General features: G+C 36.6%; 1 protein-coding gene across 4 annotated transcripts in view; it reads right to left on the reverse strand.

Moving 5' to 3' along the window:
• Positions 1 to 17828, reverse strand: part of BNC2 (basonuclin zinc finger protein 2) — a 355747-nt gene that overhangs the window by 263580 nt on the left and 74339 nt on the right. The window contains exon 1 of one of the 4 annotated variants that reach the window (XM_021288803.2): positions 29 to 206. The exons of the other annotated variants lie outside the window; for them this stretch is intronic. The gene's annotated coding sequence lies outside the window, so the exon portion shown is untranslated. Of the gene's footprint in view, positions 1 to 28; positions 207 to 17828 lie in introns of those variants that run through there. 4 annotated transcript variants of the gene reach the window in all.

Here is a 17828-nt window from a genome sequence, read left to right on the forward strand (position 1 = left end):
GAGTCAATTGTGCCAACAGTGGCTGTACCTTTACAGCTAGCTATTAGCCCCGCAAACTCCCTCTAAAATTTGCCAGCCTCTTCATTTCTGAAGTGGCACTCAGTGCCTCAGTCAAGCTGCATACTCAGCTCCTGACCTTCCCACTAATGGCTGTTATTTGTGGGAGGCTTAAGGACACTGTCAATAGCAAGCTTCCTCCTCTCTTCTCCGTTCTGCATCTCTTGCGTGCTCTCGCTCGCTGTCTTTATCTCCACCTCTTACCCCCCCCTTCGCCCCCCCCCCCCCGCCCCGTTCTTTTTCCTGTCTTGCAGTCCTCTCCTCTCACAGAGAATTAAGGAAAATAATAATAATCAATTTTTTTTTTAAAGTGCACACACATGCATGCAAGCACACACGCACGTGCACACACGCACACACAAAATCAACTGGCATGCAGCAGCAAGCACCTGCAGTAATAGACTCTTTTATTAAAACTGTTATTCTGCAAGACTTGAAATTCCCGGTGGACCGGGCCATGTCAAAGCCGATATAATTAACTAGAGGCTCAGCAACGGATCAATTACCAGACAAGCAAGTGATAGTGAAATCAATGAAAGATCATCAGCCACATTATCAGTGTTGCAACTCATTAGGGTAAAACTGAGAAATGTGCTCAAAGAGAGCCCAAGCAAGGTGGCATTACAAAACAAAGGGCTAATTTGGAGACCCTGCTGTGAACAATCTGTAACAGAATTAGCCTTTTTTTCCCCTAAACTGCAGAGCTCAGTAACTAAATGTGACAGACTGAGAGAAGCAGTTTATTAAGACACCAACTCCAAGTTTATTTAGTTCATAAACTCTCTCCTAGAAAATCAATACAGTCTGTACAGGGTTATTAGGCTGACTAGCTAATACATCCAAATCTGGTCTTCCCAAGCAGAAATCTTGGCCAGAATGCTACAACCTTACATGAAATCTAAGCACACATTCAGATCACTGTATCAAAGAAGGACTATCATTTAATTGTCAAATGTGTGACTTCCACATCACAGATTCACAGGATTTTAAAGAAAGAAATATCCCACACACACCCCCTGCTAACTAACATGACAGAAAAGAAACAAAATTTTGTCTGCCCATTTCAGCCCAGCTCAGGTCATTCTTAAATCTATGGTGCCTATGTAGCATCTTGTTTTGGCACAATAATGCCAGCATATAAAACCAAGAAAACAAATACTGAATTTCAAACAGGAATATTAAAACTAGTAATCACTAAGGAGATAAAAATAATAATTGCAGGAAAAACACAATGAAGTACACCTCCTACAGTAGCAGATCAAGCCTCCTCTAACCATACAGCAATATGGGGGAAAAAAAGCAACAAAACTGACAAGAAATTCAGCAAAAATTGTAATAATCAGAAACCAGGCTTAGAACTCAGTACTTCACTTTGTAATCTATTGCCCTCTGTTTATTGCTGTAATTCCTTTGGAGGCAGAAATATTCCTCGAATCATCTGTGGGAAGCATAGTAACTACCTTCTTACTGTACAAGTTTGGCACAAACTGAGTAGAACAGCATTTTTTCTCTCCTCTTTGGCTAACTGATATGAGAATCAGAAACAGTATAGACAAGGTAAGGGCTCTAACAGCATTTAAAACAAATCCTTCTAAAAGCATTTTTAAAAAATCTCATTTTCAATAGATTTTTAATCAGGAATATCTTCTGCAAGTGTTTTACAGCTATCCAATGGCATTTGTGCTGAAAGATAAAAGGATCTGTGAAATTATTTTACATCTTCGGCTCCTGGGAATACCCGGGTGCTGAATAGAAGAGGTGGCTACAGAATCCAGGTTCTAATGGAACTTAAAGAGAGTCCAGTTGCAGTTGTCTACTTGTGTTTTTGTGAAGTCTAAGTGCTTTGTGAACTGTATGTGAGGTGTTTTTTTTTTTTTCTTTTCATTTTACCTAATACTTTTTACTTACTATCAGAAACCATTACGTTACATGTGTAGCTTTGTGAACCTTTAAAAAATATACTGTTGATTTCATCTCTTAAAACTACCGATACAGAAATGCGCCATATGGCAAGAGAGGATAGGAAAGTGATTACAGAAAGCCCAGGTGATGCCAATAAGAACATCTAGCCAGCAAAATGTGCCATATAGTGTAAACATATCTTATTTTTTCTAAATTCCATTATTCTGATCATTTCAGTATCAGCCAATAGTTAATAGTTCAGTCAAAGGGTTAATGCAAATAGTCCAAAATGACTAAAAATTGAAAAAATATTTTCTTCCTTTTGTTCCAATTATTCTGTATTATTAATTAAGCTGTTAAAACATGCAACAGTTACTATCTTTTTAATGTTGAATAATATGTAAACGCTTTAAAGAGATTTTTGTTCCACGTCTCTGCTTTAGATATTAATCAAGAAAATAATTACAGAGGAATTTAGTAAAAAAAATCTACATGCATATAACTATGTACTGTACATGTACGTTCAACGAGGTCCAATTAGTTGGAAAGAATTTGCATTTCAGTTAGTATGAGCTAACAAGACTGTAGGGAGACAATGCAATTCTACTAGCAGGGCAAGAAAGAATGGTGTTTTTCTGTAAGCATTAATTCCCATAACTGATAATTTTAAAATGTTACTGATCTTTACAGTATTTGTTTTTCAAACATCTAGGAGTTCAGTATAAATGTTTATATTAACTGTACATGCAGCAGTGTCCCCGAGACTACTCCTGGGAAAAAAAAAAAAGATAAAACAGAACAGTGAGCACAGATTTATTATTTCTGTTGATTCTGTGTTTAAGTTTCTATTTAATGATAACTATCAATCAATTATTCTAAAGGAGCATTCCTTACATGTGGTGCTCATTCTCAGGATTCATTAATGGTACTGGGAAAAGATACAGAAAATCTTTATCTTTTTTTAAGCTAACGTTCCCATTTTCAATAGTAATGATATATATGCACAACATACACACTTGGTGATCCCATATCTGTATACACAGTTTTCCTAAATCTCTGTACCCTTGACTGATTTACTGGATAGTACCTGTAATTCCCAGAGTTCATCTTGCTGCAGATGTTAACAGTTTCTGTAATTTGCAATGACAGTAAACTGGCCTTTGCTCTTCCCTTATTCACTATTCATTTCTAGGCTTGGTTAAGTAGATAGCTGGGTTAAAGATCAGTGGTTTTTCATGTGACACATTCTGGTATTCATCTAATAGCTCGTCAGGACAAAACTGTCCCTGTTCTTGCCAAAATAATGAAAATGGTCCTCCACATCGCATGACAATCAGCCCTTGCTTGTGTTGAAACAACCAAGTTTATATAATTCAGTTGTTTTAAAGACATTTTATAATGGAGTATTCCATAATGCTGCCAATATGTATGTATTTCACCAAGTAAGAGAGAATTCTTCTATTTGTAGTTACAATAATGTGTGAGCAGAGACTCTAAGGATCATGCTTACACTTTATCCATGGATAACAACAAAGTTGTGAATTGTGCCCTATCAGGAATATGATGTCATACTTGAAAATTATGCAAAGCCATCTTGATGGTCATATTCAGAGAGGCGGGGATCCTACTGTGGAAATGTCATTCTTTACCATCCCCTTTCTCCCTAAGAATTATACAAGGGACTCACTCTGCAACATCATTTAGACTCTATGAAATGTTAACAGATGTCTAAAACGAAAAAAAAAAAAAAGGCGGCTGGAGATTAACCTTTATTAACAGCTCCTCTGAACAGATAATCTACTCAAATTTCCATATCATAAAGAAAAAAAAAAATGGCTGCACTGTATTTTCTCTGAAACCTGTCATCCTTACTTTGTAAAACATTTTTGTGTGAGTTTTAATAGGTAACTTCTGACTTGTAACCAAAATGCATGGGACTGATTATGTCATCATGCAACAATGAGAGTGAATACTTTTTACCCTCTGCGTTCCACGCGTCCTTGCTGAATCCTTCTTCTCTGTCTTATCAATGGTATTGTGCTTTTAGGAATCTGTTTTTCACTTTGATGTGTGTGCCTAATTCACACAGATTCTGGAAGTGTCCACACCTATTTTTTTCTTTTTTTTTTTTTTTAATGTAGGAAGAATGTTCAGGTCAAAAGTGCTTAATATCCAGATCTTCAGACAACTGAGGCATGGCAGAACTTTTCAGTGCCATTGAAGTTTTCACTTATAAATAATAATATTTTCAAACCCTAATCTACTCGAAGTTGGTCATTTATCTTTTTTTTTTTTTTTGACAGATATTTAATTTGGTCCTCATTGCACATTAGGTGACATGACAGGACCGTTATCCTTGAAGAAAATTTTCGCTTATGAGTTTGAAAGTGCACATTACTTTTTACAAAAGCTTCAGTTCCTAGCAAGATGTCACACAGCAACTGATCCTAATCACATCTTTGCCAAAATCTTTATCAGCACAACATACCACAAAACACATACAAAAGCTGCTGTGACACAGCAGTAGCAAAAAGAAGGATGAAAACTGTGACCTATTGCCGGCAGATGAAACCATCATCAAGCACAGATAATCAGGATTTTAGTCACTCAGCTGCTATCTTTTAATTAGGTACAGAAACAAAATAAAAGTCAAATACAAAAAAAGCACACAGACAAGTCAATGGCATCCATACATGCTGTCCTTCAGTGCTTAACATGATCACAGTGTGAATGTTGGCAGAGAAGCCCAGTTGCAGGTTTGGGGGTTGAACATGAACATGGAGGATATTACAAAAATTAGAGGAAAGTTCTTGTCAGCTGTAGGGGATGACTAACACATACTTTTGTTTTCTTGTTTTCTTTGTTTTCTTGTTTTGCTTTTGTTGTGGTTTTTTATTATTTAAACAAGACAATACTGGGACTTCAGATCACCTGAAGCTACTTTTTACAGAAGAAATCACATCTACGTTTCTTGACCTGCTTTGTAGGGGAGATCTGTCATATATACTAATTTGCTTGCTCAACAACAGAGCAGTACACAAGTGAAACAAAGAATCAAAGAATCATTATTAAAGTGGATACACACATATGAATGACAAAATGCAAAAACTAGTAACTTGATAAAAACCTTGTAAAAACAAACAACACCAAGTAATAGCAGTTTGTTGATTGTGCCCATTAAATTTCCTAAGTAATTACTCGCTGTTTAAAAGGTATTCTACACATCAGGATGGCATTTGACTAGTAATAACCACTACATATATGGGGATAATACAGTAAACTGAAAAAGTTCATGCTTTTCTCAGAAGAATTTTACGTGCTTAGCAAAAATTTGGTGCAAATCACTTAATTTGCAGATGGGTAATCAGGGCAGCTTGTTCTGCACATGTAGCAGTTTCACATCCAGCCTTCATTTCATATCTGTGTTTGTCAGTGTCTTCTGTTGACACAAAACTATATATTTATTATTTAACTATTTATACGAAAGGGTAAAAGATATCCATGTTAAGGTATGAGAATCTGACTCAAAGCATAGCAGATATAATCAGCTCCGAGAGACTTTGGTTTAAACTGAACATCTAGTGAAATGTCTGTATGGCCCACCACTGAAATAATTCAGACGTTCTGTTTTGGTATTCAAGGAACTTAAACGGACAGGGGACACCTGACATGCCAGGTAATATAGGAAGATGTCTAATTAAAATATAAAAGTATTTCACTTTTAAAATAAAATATTTCAAAACTGGTTGTATCTGCTGAAATCTAAGTTCAGGATTCAACAGAAAAAGTAGCAAGCTCCCAGCAACTGTTAAAATAACAATGCAATAACCCAATTTATATAAGTCATCAAGAAAGATAAGTCAAATACTTTGATCTAAAAAAACCCCACATTTACACATGTTCACATTCACAGATTATCACTATACTATTAGAGATGTGTACTACTATATTACAGCATCTTTCAGCTATTGATTATCTGGGGTTTAGCAAGGTTTATATTTTTAATATACTATTAAACTCAGCAAGTTTTGTTGTTGTTTTCTGAAAAACATCCTAAACTGTGGAAATTGTCTACTGTACAGTAGTTTAGTACAAGACCTTTAGAAAGCAATTTATCCTCTGGTAGCGGATTTCTTTATTCTCATCCTTTCAGTAAACTGTCTCCATAACCAGCAAGGTCTTTGGATCCCACAACAGTGCAAGGGGTTTAAATGTAGGCTAGGCTTATGATCTAATTATTCAATAATATAGTCTATTGTGCCACCTCTTAGTAACAATTGTTTGGTGTTTAAAATGTAAGTCTGTCATAATTAAATAATTAAACTGATCTAAAAATCCTGGTGATGGATTTCAGATGGCTGAAAAGACACTTCATGCACAAATGCAAGACTGAATTAAGACCAGCTATGTTTTTCTAATTACTGACTCATTCACAGTACACAGAATTGCCTGAACTGCCCAGTGTCCTACTAGCTCTCTGGACAATTAGGAAAAGCTGCATTAGCAAGAACTCAGCAGTCTCCGTCTCACTTCCCTCTGGAGGACCCGGGAAATGATGAGCTCCATCACCTGGCCAGCAGTAGCAGCAGCCACAAAGTCACCTCTGGGACTTGGACAAAGAGATTCATCTGCAGCCTTGGCAGCGACTGAAGTACGCCTTGCTAACAGACAGTCACACGACCACACACTGGCACAAAGTCCCTTCATTAAGAGCTGTTGTCTAAGTGACCTGTCACAGAGCTTCATAAAGCAGCATTAATACCGTGGGCCAAAATGAGATTGATCTTTGAGCCTCGTGGTCTCCTGTTGACAACAGTGCATTATAAAACCAATACTAAATACTTTATAAACAGGTCTCCCTCCAGTGTATTAGAGGAACAGTGCATATTTCATGCCCTATAGTTAGGTAGCCACATATCCATCAGACAATTAAATAATTTATAAGATACTCAGAAGTGCAATAAGACTCAATAAACTTTTAAATACTTACAAGCTACTATTTTGTTTGAAAACACCCCCCCTCAAAAAAAAAAAACAAAACAAAACAAAAAACAAAGATACCTGCTCACCTGCTGAGTGCACAGCATCAGTAAAATTCAGTTTTTATAACATCATTTCACCTGAAATATCCTCATTACACACAAAGAAATCCAGCACTCTGTTCAGTTAAAAAAGACACTTTTAAAAAAAAAAATCTTTTATACAGTTTCTACAACATTACTCTATATTTCAGCTTCTCACGCTTGGCATCAGATTCCTTTTTTGTCCTTTTGCACACTCTGGCCAACATGGCTGCAAGAACCTTCTCCTCTGCAATGCCTGCCATCTGGAACCACCCTGCTGCATTTTCTCCCTCATTCTCCATCTATTTTCAGCCTTCATCTGGAAACAATATGTCTCTGTTCTCATGTCTATGTCTCTTAACTTCTAGTAAAAAGGCAAAAAAACCTTTTTAATTTTATTAACTCTGCACAGTGTTTTGGAGATAAAGTTTGTGTGAAAGATACTATACAAAGACATTTCTTTATTAAACCACAAAATTGCAGGGACAGAGCTTACATTGAAAAGTGATCTAAAAATACTTCCTATTCTGTTAAATTTAATATGCAAGACAATAGTTTGTGTGAATTTTTTAAAAAGTGACTTCAACATAAAATGGTAAAATATTCTTAATATCAGTAATTCATTCACAATTTCAGGAAAAAAAAATGAGTTGGCCTGCTTTTCAAAAAGTGTGTAAAACATGCAGTTCTTAAAGACAAATACATCTGTGAACGTTCAGCACATTTGGAAGAAAATCAGGATATGCACTTCTCTTTCCACCCCATGTTGCTACCATAGTAGATGAAGATACACTAACTACATATAAACACTGAAAGTACATTTCTAGGATATTTGCATACTGGTTACATCAGCAACGTAGGAGATATAAACAGGTTGAGCTCCTATAATATTAGGATATTATGGGGCAAATAAGCTTGTTACTTCCTAGGTTCATCCTCAAAACAGCAAAATGCCGTTTACCATGAGTCTAAAGTTTTCATGTGTAATACTGTCCGAATCTCTGTTAAAATGAAATTCGTAAGCACAATTTTGCATTATCTAAACCTTTCTGAGCTGTAAATTTGTTCTAACGCACTTTAAAAACTAAAGTTTCTCTTGCTGGGAGTAGTTCCCAAACCACCACAGGCGTGGACCTTTGTATAGTATTGCGGATGCCATGGTTTCACAGACAAGCCACATTAATACAGGATAGCAAGCATCTGGAACCCACAGCTGTGTGCGCTCCAGCCCAAAGCACCCACAAGTCTATGCCAATTCAAACCCCTATTCCCAGCCCACAAATGAACCACACTGGTTTTCTTCAGAAGCCAGACTTGAAATTGAAGCTTTTGGGTTTTATCCATTCACTCAACTGAAGAGAGAATAGGAGTGTTGGGGAAAGGGGCCCTAAAGGAACATCACAATAGACAGTCACTGTCTTGGCTTTCACATATGGCCTACTTGGGACATGTTGACCCACAAGGACCTTAAAAGTGCTCTTTAAAGACTAAACTGGATTTTGCTTCTACGGTAATTGCAACAGACTTACAAGGCTGGCACCAAAGAAGCATCTACAGTTATGGAAAGACCAAGGATTTGGGGGGTTAGGTTGGGGAGTGTTCAAGGATGGGAGAAGAGGGTAGTGGAGGTTGTTCCAGATAACACTATTGTTGCTTAAGCCCTTATATGGAGGACACTCCTCTGCCCTTGGGCCTGCATCTAAAAGGCACGGATTTAACCACCATTTTGCAAGAAAGCCCTATTGTAGACCTTCAATAGTGTTAGTAACTTTATTACATGTAAAACAGAGAATTAATAAAGTATCTTGCATCCTCTGCAGTACAATGCTGAGACCTTTCTGAAGCCAGAAAGAGAAAGGCAGATACTTCTAAGTTACCTCAGCCTGATTTTTTTTAAGATCTCCTACTCTTTACTAATGGATCCTAAGACAAAAGCCATGCCTGTTATTCCTTTTTGTCCCTGGGATGTGGATTTTTCAGCATTTTACTTGCACTGTACACCAAACAGAAGCTTCAGCTTTTGGACATATTTTACCACCTGAGATTAAATTACTTTTCTCACTACTTTTAATCTGAAAACTGGGTTTGCAGGTTCCCGTGGGGTACATAAATATCCCTTCAAAAACTTGCCAATTTTGCAAGAGAGCTTTTTCTTCTTTATATCAAATACATCTTGGAAACATAGACAAGGTTTGGTCACAGCAAGGAGTGATAGTCCCCAAAACAAGATGGTTACTTGGAAAATGTGAAGAAAGGACACTAACATCAACTGATTTCTCCCAGAGTTGGCTGATCGGAGGTGAAGAAAGCTCTGCCTCAAAAAGCATTCATCCTTATTCATGCATGTGCTCTGAAGGACGAGGGACACCCATGGCAGGGAAATGCAACAGTGATGCCCACCAAGCTTGCTCAGCATACCAGCAGTTAGACACGTGCTCCCTTCTTTTCCTAACATCAGTCTCACCGCTTTCATTTCCACTGAGATGATCAAAACCAAGCTAAACCATTACAAGTACTAGTTTAGGTTCAACCAGCTGGTTGTATGCTAAAGACAGAACAACAGAGACAGTCATTACAGCACAGGATAATTCTAATATAAAAACTACCAATTTTCCTTCATCCAACTCACCTCCAGGATACCTGTGAACATGTTAGAAGGCAATCATAAGGAAAAACCAGTTCCACTTTAGGAAAAGGAAGGATTTTTGTAGGTGGGAGAATGTCAGTGGCCTATGCCCCTGTTGTCCAAAGCTGCCAAATAAAAAGCTCTAAGATTTTGTCTGCCGATGAGCTACTGAGTAAGCATGTCTTAAAAGGTGACATGCAGCTCAACAAGTTTAAAATAGCACAGAAGTGTTCCATTCTCCACTCTGATGTCAAAATAGCAAGCTAAAGCAAAACCTGGTGAGTACCTATAAAGATTTTTAACCTCCTTAAAGTATAATATTCTCTTGTCAATCTAAAGGTGTCTCAGAAGCAAAAATATTAGCACCTTAAGTAAAACTGCAAGAAAGGAAGGCATGTCCTGTTTTGCTTAAAAGATGAAATTTGTCTTAGAAGCACATTTGTATGGAAGAAGAAATTCTGCCTTTTTTCTCTTTTGCTGGAGGACTGATCCTCTAGGATTGAGCCTTCTAAAGAAGAAAAATCTCAGTGAGTTTTAAATCAAAGAGACTAAAAGAGTAAAGCAATGTAGAAATTTTAACAATGAAAACTTTTCCTATATTCTTACTCCCTCCTCACATACAAGTTTAATACAAGAAGAATTGAGAACAACTAAAAACATGCCATGCCAAGCAAAATCAGGGCACAAGCAGGTTTATTTGCTTTGCAGGTCACTTTTCAAAAGGAATAGTGGATAACCATCAATGTAAATACATAGATGACTATATAGTGTCATACACTTGGCTTAACAGAATAGCTAACTGTATGAAGGTAATTGAGGTGAAAAGAACACCTAGAAAGCAGCAAAGAAAACATCATCTGTTTCCTGTCATATAATGCAGAGTTCTTAAGAAAAAATAATCTTTTAAAAAATGTTTAAGAAATGAACCTTGAACTCTCAGCTTCTATATTGCTCTGAATGTTCCTGCAACCACTCTATAAAAATCACCCCATCTCTATACAGGAAATGGAAATAAACTTCTGCACTTTTCTCAATTAATGACTTACCATTACGTTTGACACTGGATCTTCTGTAGGTGAATGTACTTAAACTGACTTTTCATTTGTCTGTTTTTCTAATATATTCATGATTTCATAGAGAGAGATCAAAATCATTAGGCATCCATTTAGAAATGTTATACTTTCCATCCTTTCTCTCTTTTGAATTTTGCCATGACAATTTTACTTATTGTCATAAAGATACCATATTCACAAAAATTAAAGAAGCAAGCTTTCAGTATCCTAATGTGTTGAATTAATTTGAAGTTTATTTCTGATCTTTGGTAAACAAGATAGTTATCACTGTTTACCAGGCAGGTTGAGATCCTTTACTTGGGGACACATGCACTGCAGCTGATTTTCACAAGGTATAAAGCAACAGATGCTTTGGTTTTGAGATCAGAATCAAACCCAAAAAATAAATCCCTATAAGAAGCTGAGATATTTTGAATTTTCACTTAAAGACAGTTTATCTCAGGATTATTTACAGAAGAACTGAGAGACGGCTTCATTGATGTTAGCTGCATCCTATTTGTATTAAAACCAAGTCTAAGAGACTTAAAATGAAGCTCAGCCCATCTCCCTCCTCCAGCTGTGCTGGATGCTGTACAAACAAAAGGAAGAGAGAGTTCCTGTCTAGAAAGGTTTATAGCCTGAATAATCAAGAGAGACAAAAGATAGAAGAAAGAAAGTTTCTCATTTTGATTTTTACTGTTGGGAATCTGATACATGAAGTTGGAATTTTAAAGAGCGCTTCACACCTATAGCTCATGCCAGATTTTCAAATAGCCAGGAATATCAGGTATCAGACTACAAACTGAAGGGAGTGTTAGTGGCAGGATGCTTCATCAGAGCTTTAAAAGAAACTAAACGCAGAGTTTGTAGTCAAGCTGCAAATGAAAAAATTCTATTGAAAAATGTTGTAAAAGTTTTACAAAATATTGTAAAAATGCTGTTGGTTTATCCTTGCCTTCCCCTCCCCTACAAACATACACACATTTTTCTATCACCTCAAGTACTAATTTCACTCAGTGTCTCTTATGACTCACTAAATTCAAGACATGCACTTTCTATCACAACAAAGAGACAGCAATTAGAAGCACACTAAAACTGCTGTCAGGCTGTCTTCCTAATCCTTAACGTGACTTGATCACTGCAAGTCAAGTGTATGATTTGATACTGATGCCTTGGAGGACAAAGTCAATGGCTCTACAGTTTTGTTGCTGTTTGTTTCACACAGGAGCATCAAGATTTACTAATCCTGCAGTAAGTGAAACAACCAATACTGGCAAGTAAATAAGAGAGGTGGAGGAAAAGCTTTTATATAACACTAGAAACTGAAAGTTACAGTTCATTCACATAGCTGCCCACTTCTAAAAACAATTTTGGAGTACATTTCATTAGAATCTGAAATGCATGTTTCTAGTGAATTTCAATATACATTTGATTTACAAATTCCAGTAAAAATGTGCCACAGCTGGCAGAATAAATTACTATAATAAATCATTATTAAATAACTGTAAATCTTTAGAATGGCATAATGTCTAATAAAAAACTATGCATGTAAAAGTGAATATTTGTGGAGAAACATTCTTCATATAGTGGAAAACAAATTACAAAACTTACCATCCTGGTACTACAGTATAATTCAATGAGTAAATGCTGGAATAAAATTCACATAAATAGTGCTTAATCTACTGCGATTTCATGTTAACAACTGCATCTGAACAAATTGCATGGTAAAGGGTGATGGTAAAAGTACTATATTTCAGGGCTTTTTTATGTTAAACATTCACATTTCTGGTAGAAAACTACAACTCTTGCAATGTATCATCAGAGCAGAACATTTACATTCCAAATACCATGCAAACATTGCTAACTGTACCTCTAGATTTTAGAAACATTTTCTGTGTTTCACGGTTGTGGGCTTTTTAATAAGTAAATAACTAAATAGATAAATAAATTAAATAACACACACACACACAAAAATAAAAATTAAAAAAAAAAAAAAACGGTACCAAAAAAGCCAAAATTCTTTCCTTTTAACCTGTGTTCCCTCTGATGTGCAGCAGATGGACATTTACAGTAATCCATTACTGCAGGAATCAGCTGAAGAGCTGTTTGCTCGTTCCAAAACTTCCCATGCCTTATTTAGCTCTTACAAGACTTCATTTGTCAAAGTGCAGACACAGTGCTGATGTCGCATCCAGTGGCGCATTTCTATAGTCAAGATGAGCTGCAGCTCCGCGACAGGCCCAGGAGAACTTCGCTGCAGAGTGTGATTGCTTCCACTGCCTCTTGGGATGGGTAAATTATTAACTGACACTTTCACAACTGAAGAACTGTCTAAGATAAACCCATTAAAACTGTTAGCCTACAGAACACTTCACACTCCTGGTTTGTTAAATCTTTGTCAAAGTCACCATTTGGCCAAGCTTTTTAAATATACATACACGTCTATATAAAATCTATTTATAAAACTTTCAATTATGAAAGTTTCCTCTACCTTTCCTTGTCTCATTTTCCTTGACTGAACGAAGTGAACCTTACAGTTAGAGGAAGGACCGAATTACAAAATAAGAACGACAAAAGCTTATCAAAGATAGATATGTGCTAAGCACTGCGATTCACCTGATTAACTGAACTTACAAAATTCACTACAAAGACACAACAAGTAGGGAATGAAGGAAAACTGTACCACAACCAACAAGTCAGTACAAATTTGAAACAGTAACACAACGTTATGTAGTGATGGTTGCTGGAAAATTAACCAGCTCAGACATAAAAATCTATTAACTCAAACAAAAGGAATTATTTTTTCCACGCATATTTTGAAAAGTTTCTTAGATGAAAAGACAAGCAGATTTTTGCAAAGCCAAAAAAGTCTACTGCTACTACATACACTTTTCTTCTTCTCTTTATGAATGCTAAAGAGAATCATATTAACATTAATGATATTAACATTAGATCTGAATTAGCTGACTCTTAAGACAGACTGTTACAGTTACTTCACTGTTATTTGTAGCCTGATCCAGATTTTACTTTAATCCAAAGAAACAGATAAAGAAGTAACATTTTGTGTGCTGATGAATAAGATTACTGGTAAAATTTCTTTATCCTCAATACAAGCCATACAACCAGCTAGTCTACTGCCCTATTCCATTAAAAAAAAAAAAAAAAAAAAAAAAAAAAAAATCAATGAATCATAATATAGGAAGTAAAATTGTTTAACTAGAAAATTTCTGCTTCATTCACAGACAAAGTTGCCATGGGCACTCCCTTCTATGTGAGCACGGAAGAAAAGCCACACTCGAACTCCAAATCCAGCCACACTTGCCATAACATGATCATGAAACTGCACACAATTAAAATGGTTTGTAGACAGTAAGAACACGCCTGAACATTGTGGGTATGCATAGAAGCAACAGAAAAACTTTCAGTGAGGTACTTTTACTAGTGGATTAAGAAACCAAGAAATCAAAAGTACCACACTCTAATCCACACAAATTTAATAGCATATCATGCAGCCTCTTCACAGAGAAAAATATACAGTCTCTCCTACAGGAGTTCCTTTTGGGGTGCCTGATTTAATGTTCATAGGCACTGATTTGCTGTTCCAGTTGACTTCTGCCACAGCTGTGAATGGTTACAGTAATCAGAGCCCGACAGGTTCTAAATCAGGAAAACGAATTTACAAGTCACTTCTGAGGATGTGACTTTAAACTACGTATAGAGTGAAAATTACGCTTCAGCTACCTAATATGGATACGGCACAGATTTACCTTAAAAAATAACTTATATGCAAATTACTTGTGAAACTGGCAAATATTATTGTAAGAATATTCAGAATGACCAGTTTACCCTACAGGACGAATAGTTGGTTTATCACACCAAATTAACAGAAATATTCAAAGACTTTACTCCAGTATCTGCCTAATGTGTGAATCTGTGTGTGTGTGTGTGTGTGTGTGTATCTAAGTATATGTATACATGTACCCACATAGCATCACTGATTTCACACACACACACACACACACACACACAGTCACTCCTGCTGAAATTTATCTTTTATAGTCAGAAGGGAGTGCCTTTTTTTTTATTAACTGGAATTCACCCTGAAGCTGAGAAGGAGTTTTGAGGGGGCAGGACAATGGTTCATACTCTTTGTTTTATCTACACTGTTCTATATTCTTTCTGATAATTTGAGATAGGTAACTAAATTACAGGCTTACAGGGATTCTGATGATCATAAAACCACAAAAGTGTAGTCTAAAGTACGACATGATATCCACAGATAGATTCCTAATGCCCATACACATACAAATAGTGCAATATATGCCTCATTTTAGAGTAAAATAATCTGATCCAAATTTCTTCCATGCACCTCATGTCCTAACAAAAGCATTCATCAATGTCTTTGTCCTCCTTTCAGCTTTCTAGTTTGTACTCAGCTGCATAATTCATAGTCCCAAGCCTATTTTATTCAAAACTTTCTAACCATACTGCTTGTATGCGTCCCTGCTGCCACAGGATGTTCATGATACCAACTGCTACAGCAGTATCCTCCAAAATTTCCTCTGCTGCAGTAGCAGCATTCAGAGATGCTGTATCACTAAGCTACAGACAAAACATACAATGCATTTTGCCTCTTAATGCCTAATGAGTGCCACATCAAGATTTATTGTATGACTTACGCTGCCACATTAAACATCAGGGAGAAAATACTAAGTGATGTCTTTTAAACTTCTGCAATGAAGTGTTCTCCCTTGTTCGGAACTCAGCTGGTACACAGCTTTGTGCAGTACATAACACACATATGATTGCTCATTATAACAAAGTGGCAGCATAATGGCCCAAGTGCATGCCCATGAAAGCAAGAACACCACAGTTATTCTTTTGGGGAAAATTCACAGTTGTCAGTATTTCACTGTGACAAGTTGCAGCAGGAAAGACCCTGGTAAAGTACTTTCTCAGGGAAGTGAGATGTTGCAGTCTTAAGAAGGGGCTGTATGCATTGGTGGAGAGTTTCCTCCAACTTTGAAATGTTCTGGGTTTAACCCCTGAGACTTTCTTTCTATATGCAGTAAGGAAGCACAACTGCCACCACGGAGAGCCCCGGACATAAGGAGAGACAGTGTCTTTTTTTTAAAAGGGAGATAAAGACAAATTGTCAGAAAAGGCTATGTCCTTCATCCGACCAGCTGGCATGAAAGAAGTGGCCATAACTTATGCATGTGAGGTATTCAGGCTTCTCAAGGGGTCCTGACATGGCAAGCATCAGAAACTTACACAGGTCAGCAAGAGCCCAAGTTTGGAGGAAGGAGCTATGCAAACAATGTGAAAGTCACTAACATATGAGAATGTATTTCTTTGATGAAAATAAGCATCTACCTGCAGAAGACAAGATGCAGTATTTGTTTCCATCCCCATGTGTACAAACTATGTATTACAGATGGTTTGACCAGTCAGAAAACAGGATTCCAGAGAAGGTTGCTCAAAACATCCAGAATTGCAAATGCACCATTGAACAGAGCACCTGGCGGAATAATCACAGTTATTTACAGATATGAAATGGAGGCATGGAAGGCAGTGCTGGTTTACTATGAGTAAAATTAACATGCTGAGAAAAAATGCTATGTACTAACTCAGCAACCACAGAGCTGGCAGCACAGCACATGCAGAACTTCCTGCTAAATTTGTATTTGTACACATCATACCTTAAAGTCTTCTGTTATGAAAATTTAAGAGCCTCCTTTGGAACACCTGTGACATAGTGACAAGTAACAAAAGCCTAACACGAAACATTATTTTGAAGTATTTATTTCAGTTCTAGAGTATGTGACTGGCTCCCTAATAAAAGTTAAAACTCACTCTTTCCCACCCACACAAAGTAATTTTGTTTAGAGACCTTCATTTCTTTTGGCCTTAGCCCATATGAGGGGTGTGTGGTGCAGTCAGTGCCAGTAATTGCTTCCATACAATACAAATGTTTGAAAACATTTTGCATACTTGTTATGATTATGTATGACATTTATATTGTATTTAAAACTCCAATGGGCTTTTAGATTTTATTTTTGCCTATAGAAAACAAAGACACAGCACAGAATGTTCCTCTAATATATCTAAGAGAACTAAGTCAATTTTATTTTTGGTTAATACCCTGTGAAGCCTTAGCCTCTCAACATTTGTTTTTTCCATTGAAAACAAAAGTATGTACATTGATGGTAAAGCTATGGGAGCTATGTATACAAGTTTGATTGCATATACATTCACACAGCACGTGAAACTGGACAGCTAGGCAAATAGCTGTGCTTTTGTGATTATTATGCATATGTTAGCTGCTGGCAGAAATAATGACCCTTACACTGAACAAACATCTGCAGAATCTTATACCCACAGACATGCAGCACAATTGAATCAATTTTACAGGTGTAAGATTATTCAGATACAGTTTTCTTTTGTGAGGGATTTTTAACATATAAGAATGTTTTCTTTTATAGGTGCAATGCTATACGTGTGTCAAATTACTAATCAAATCCTCTACATATCTAATGATATATTACTTTACTTGAACGGACAGTTTTAGTCTATGACCTCAGGAAACAACTGTATAGTGAGTAGTCTATTGTCTAAATAATAAAGTCTCAAATTTCCTTCAACTGAAATAATAGGAAATTAAGCACATATATCATATAGCAGTTTTTTCATGAGATTCCGAAACTTTTTTTGCTGTCCATATTTAGTTAAGGAAGATGGCAATACTTCATTTACCTGCAGAATCATCTTTTTGACCTTGCATCTTCCACCACTTGATTGCCATTCCCTCCTCCTTTCCTGTCTGCCTTGGAGTTGTCACCACTGGTGCTTCAAAGGTCAGTTGCAGGAATACAGTGGAAAAACACTCCATCTAAAGTTACACTGATCTGGCACCACAGGTAAAGCATAGACATCTGGACTATAATAAGTTATCAGTTTTCTAGTAGGGCTATCCCCTACTAGCCTATCTTCTTCAAGAAACTCAGCAGTATCTAACACATTAAGCCAACATTCATCAGGCTTGCAATATTTAAGTGCTTACTAGTACACAGATGATTAACAGTAGCAATGGAAAATATTTAGAAACCCTTTGCGTTGTTCCAATAC

Source organism: Columba livia, chromosome Z (assembly GCF_036013475.1).
Source record: "Columba livia isolate bColLiv1 breed racing homer chromosome Z, bColLiv1.pat.W.v2, whole genome shotgun sequence".
NCBI lineage: Eukaryota > Metazoa > Chordata > Aves > Columbiformes > Columbidae > Columba > Columba livia.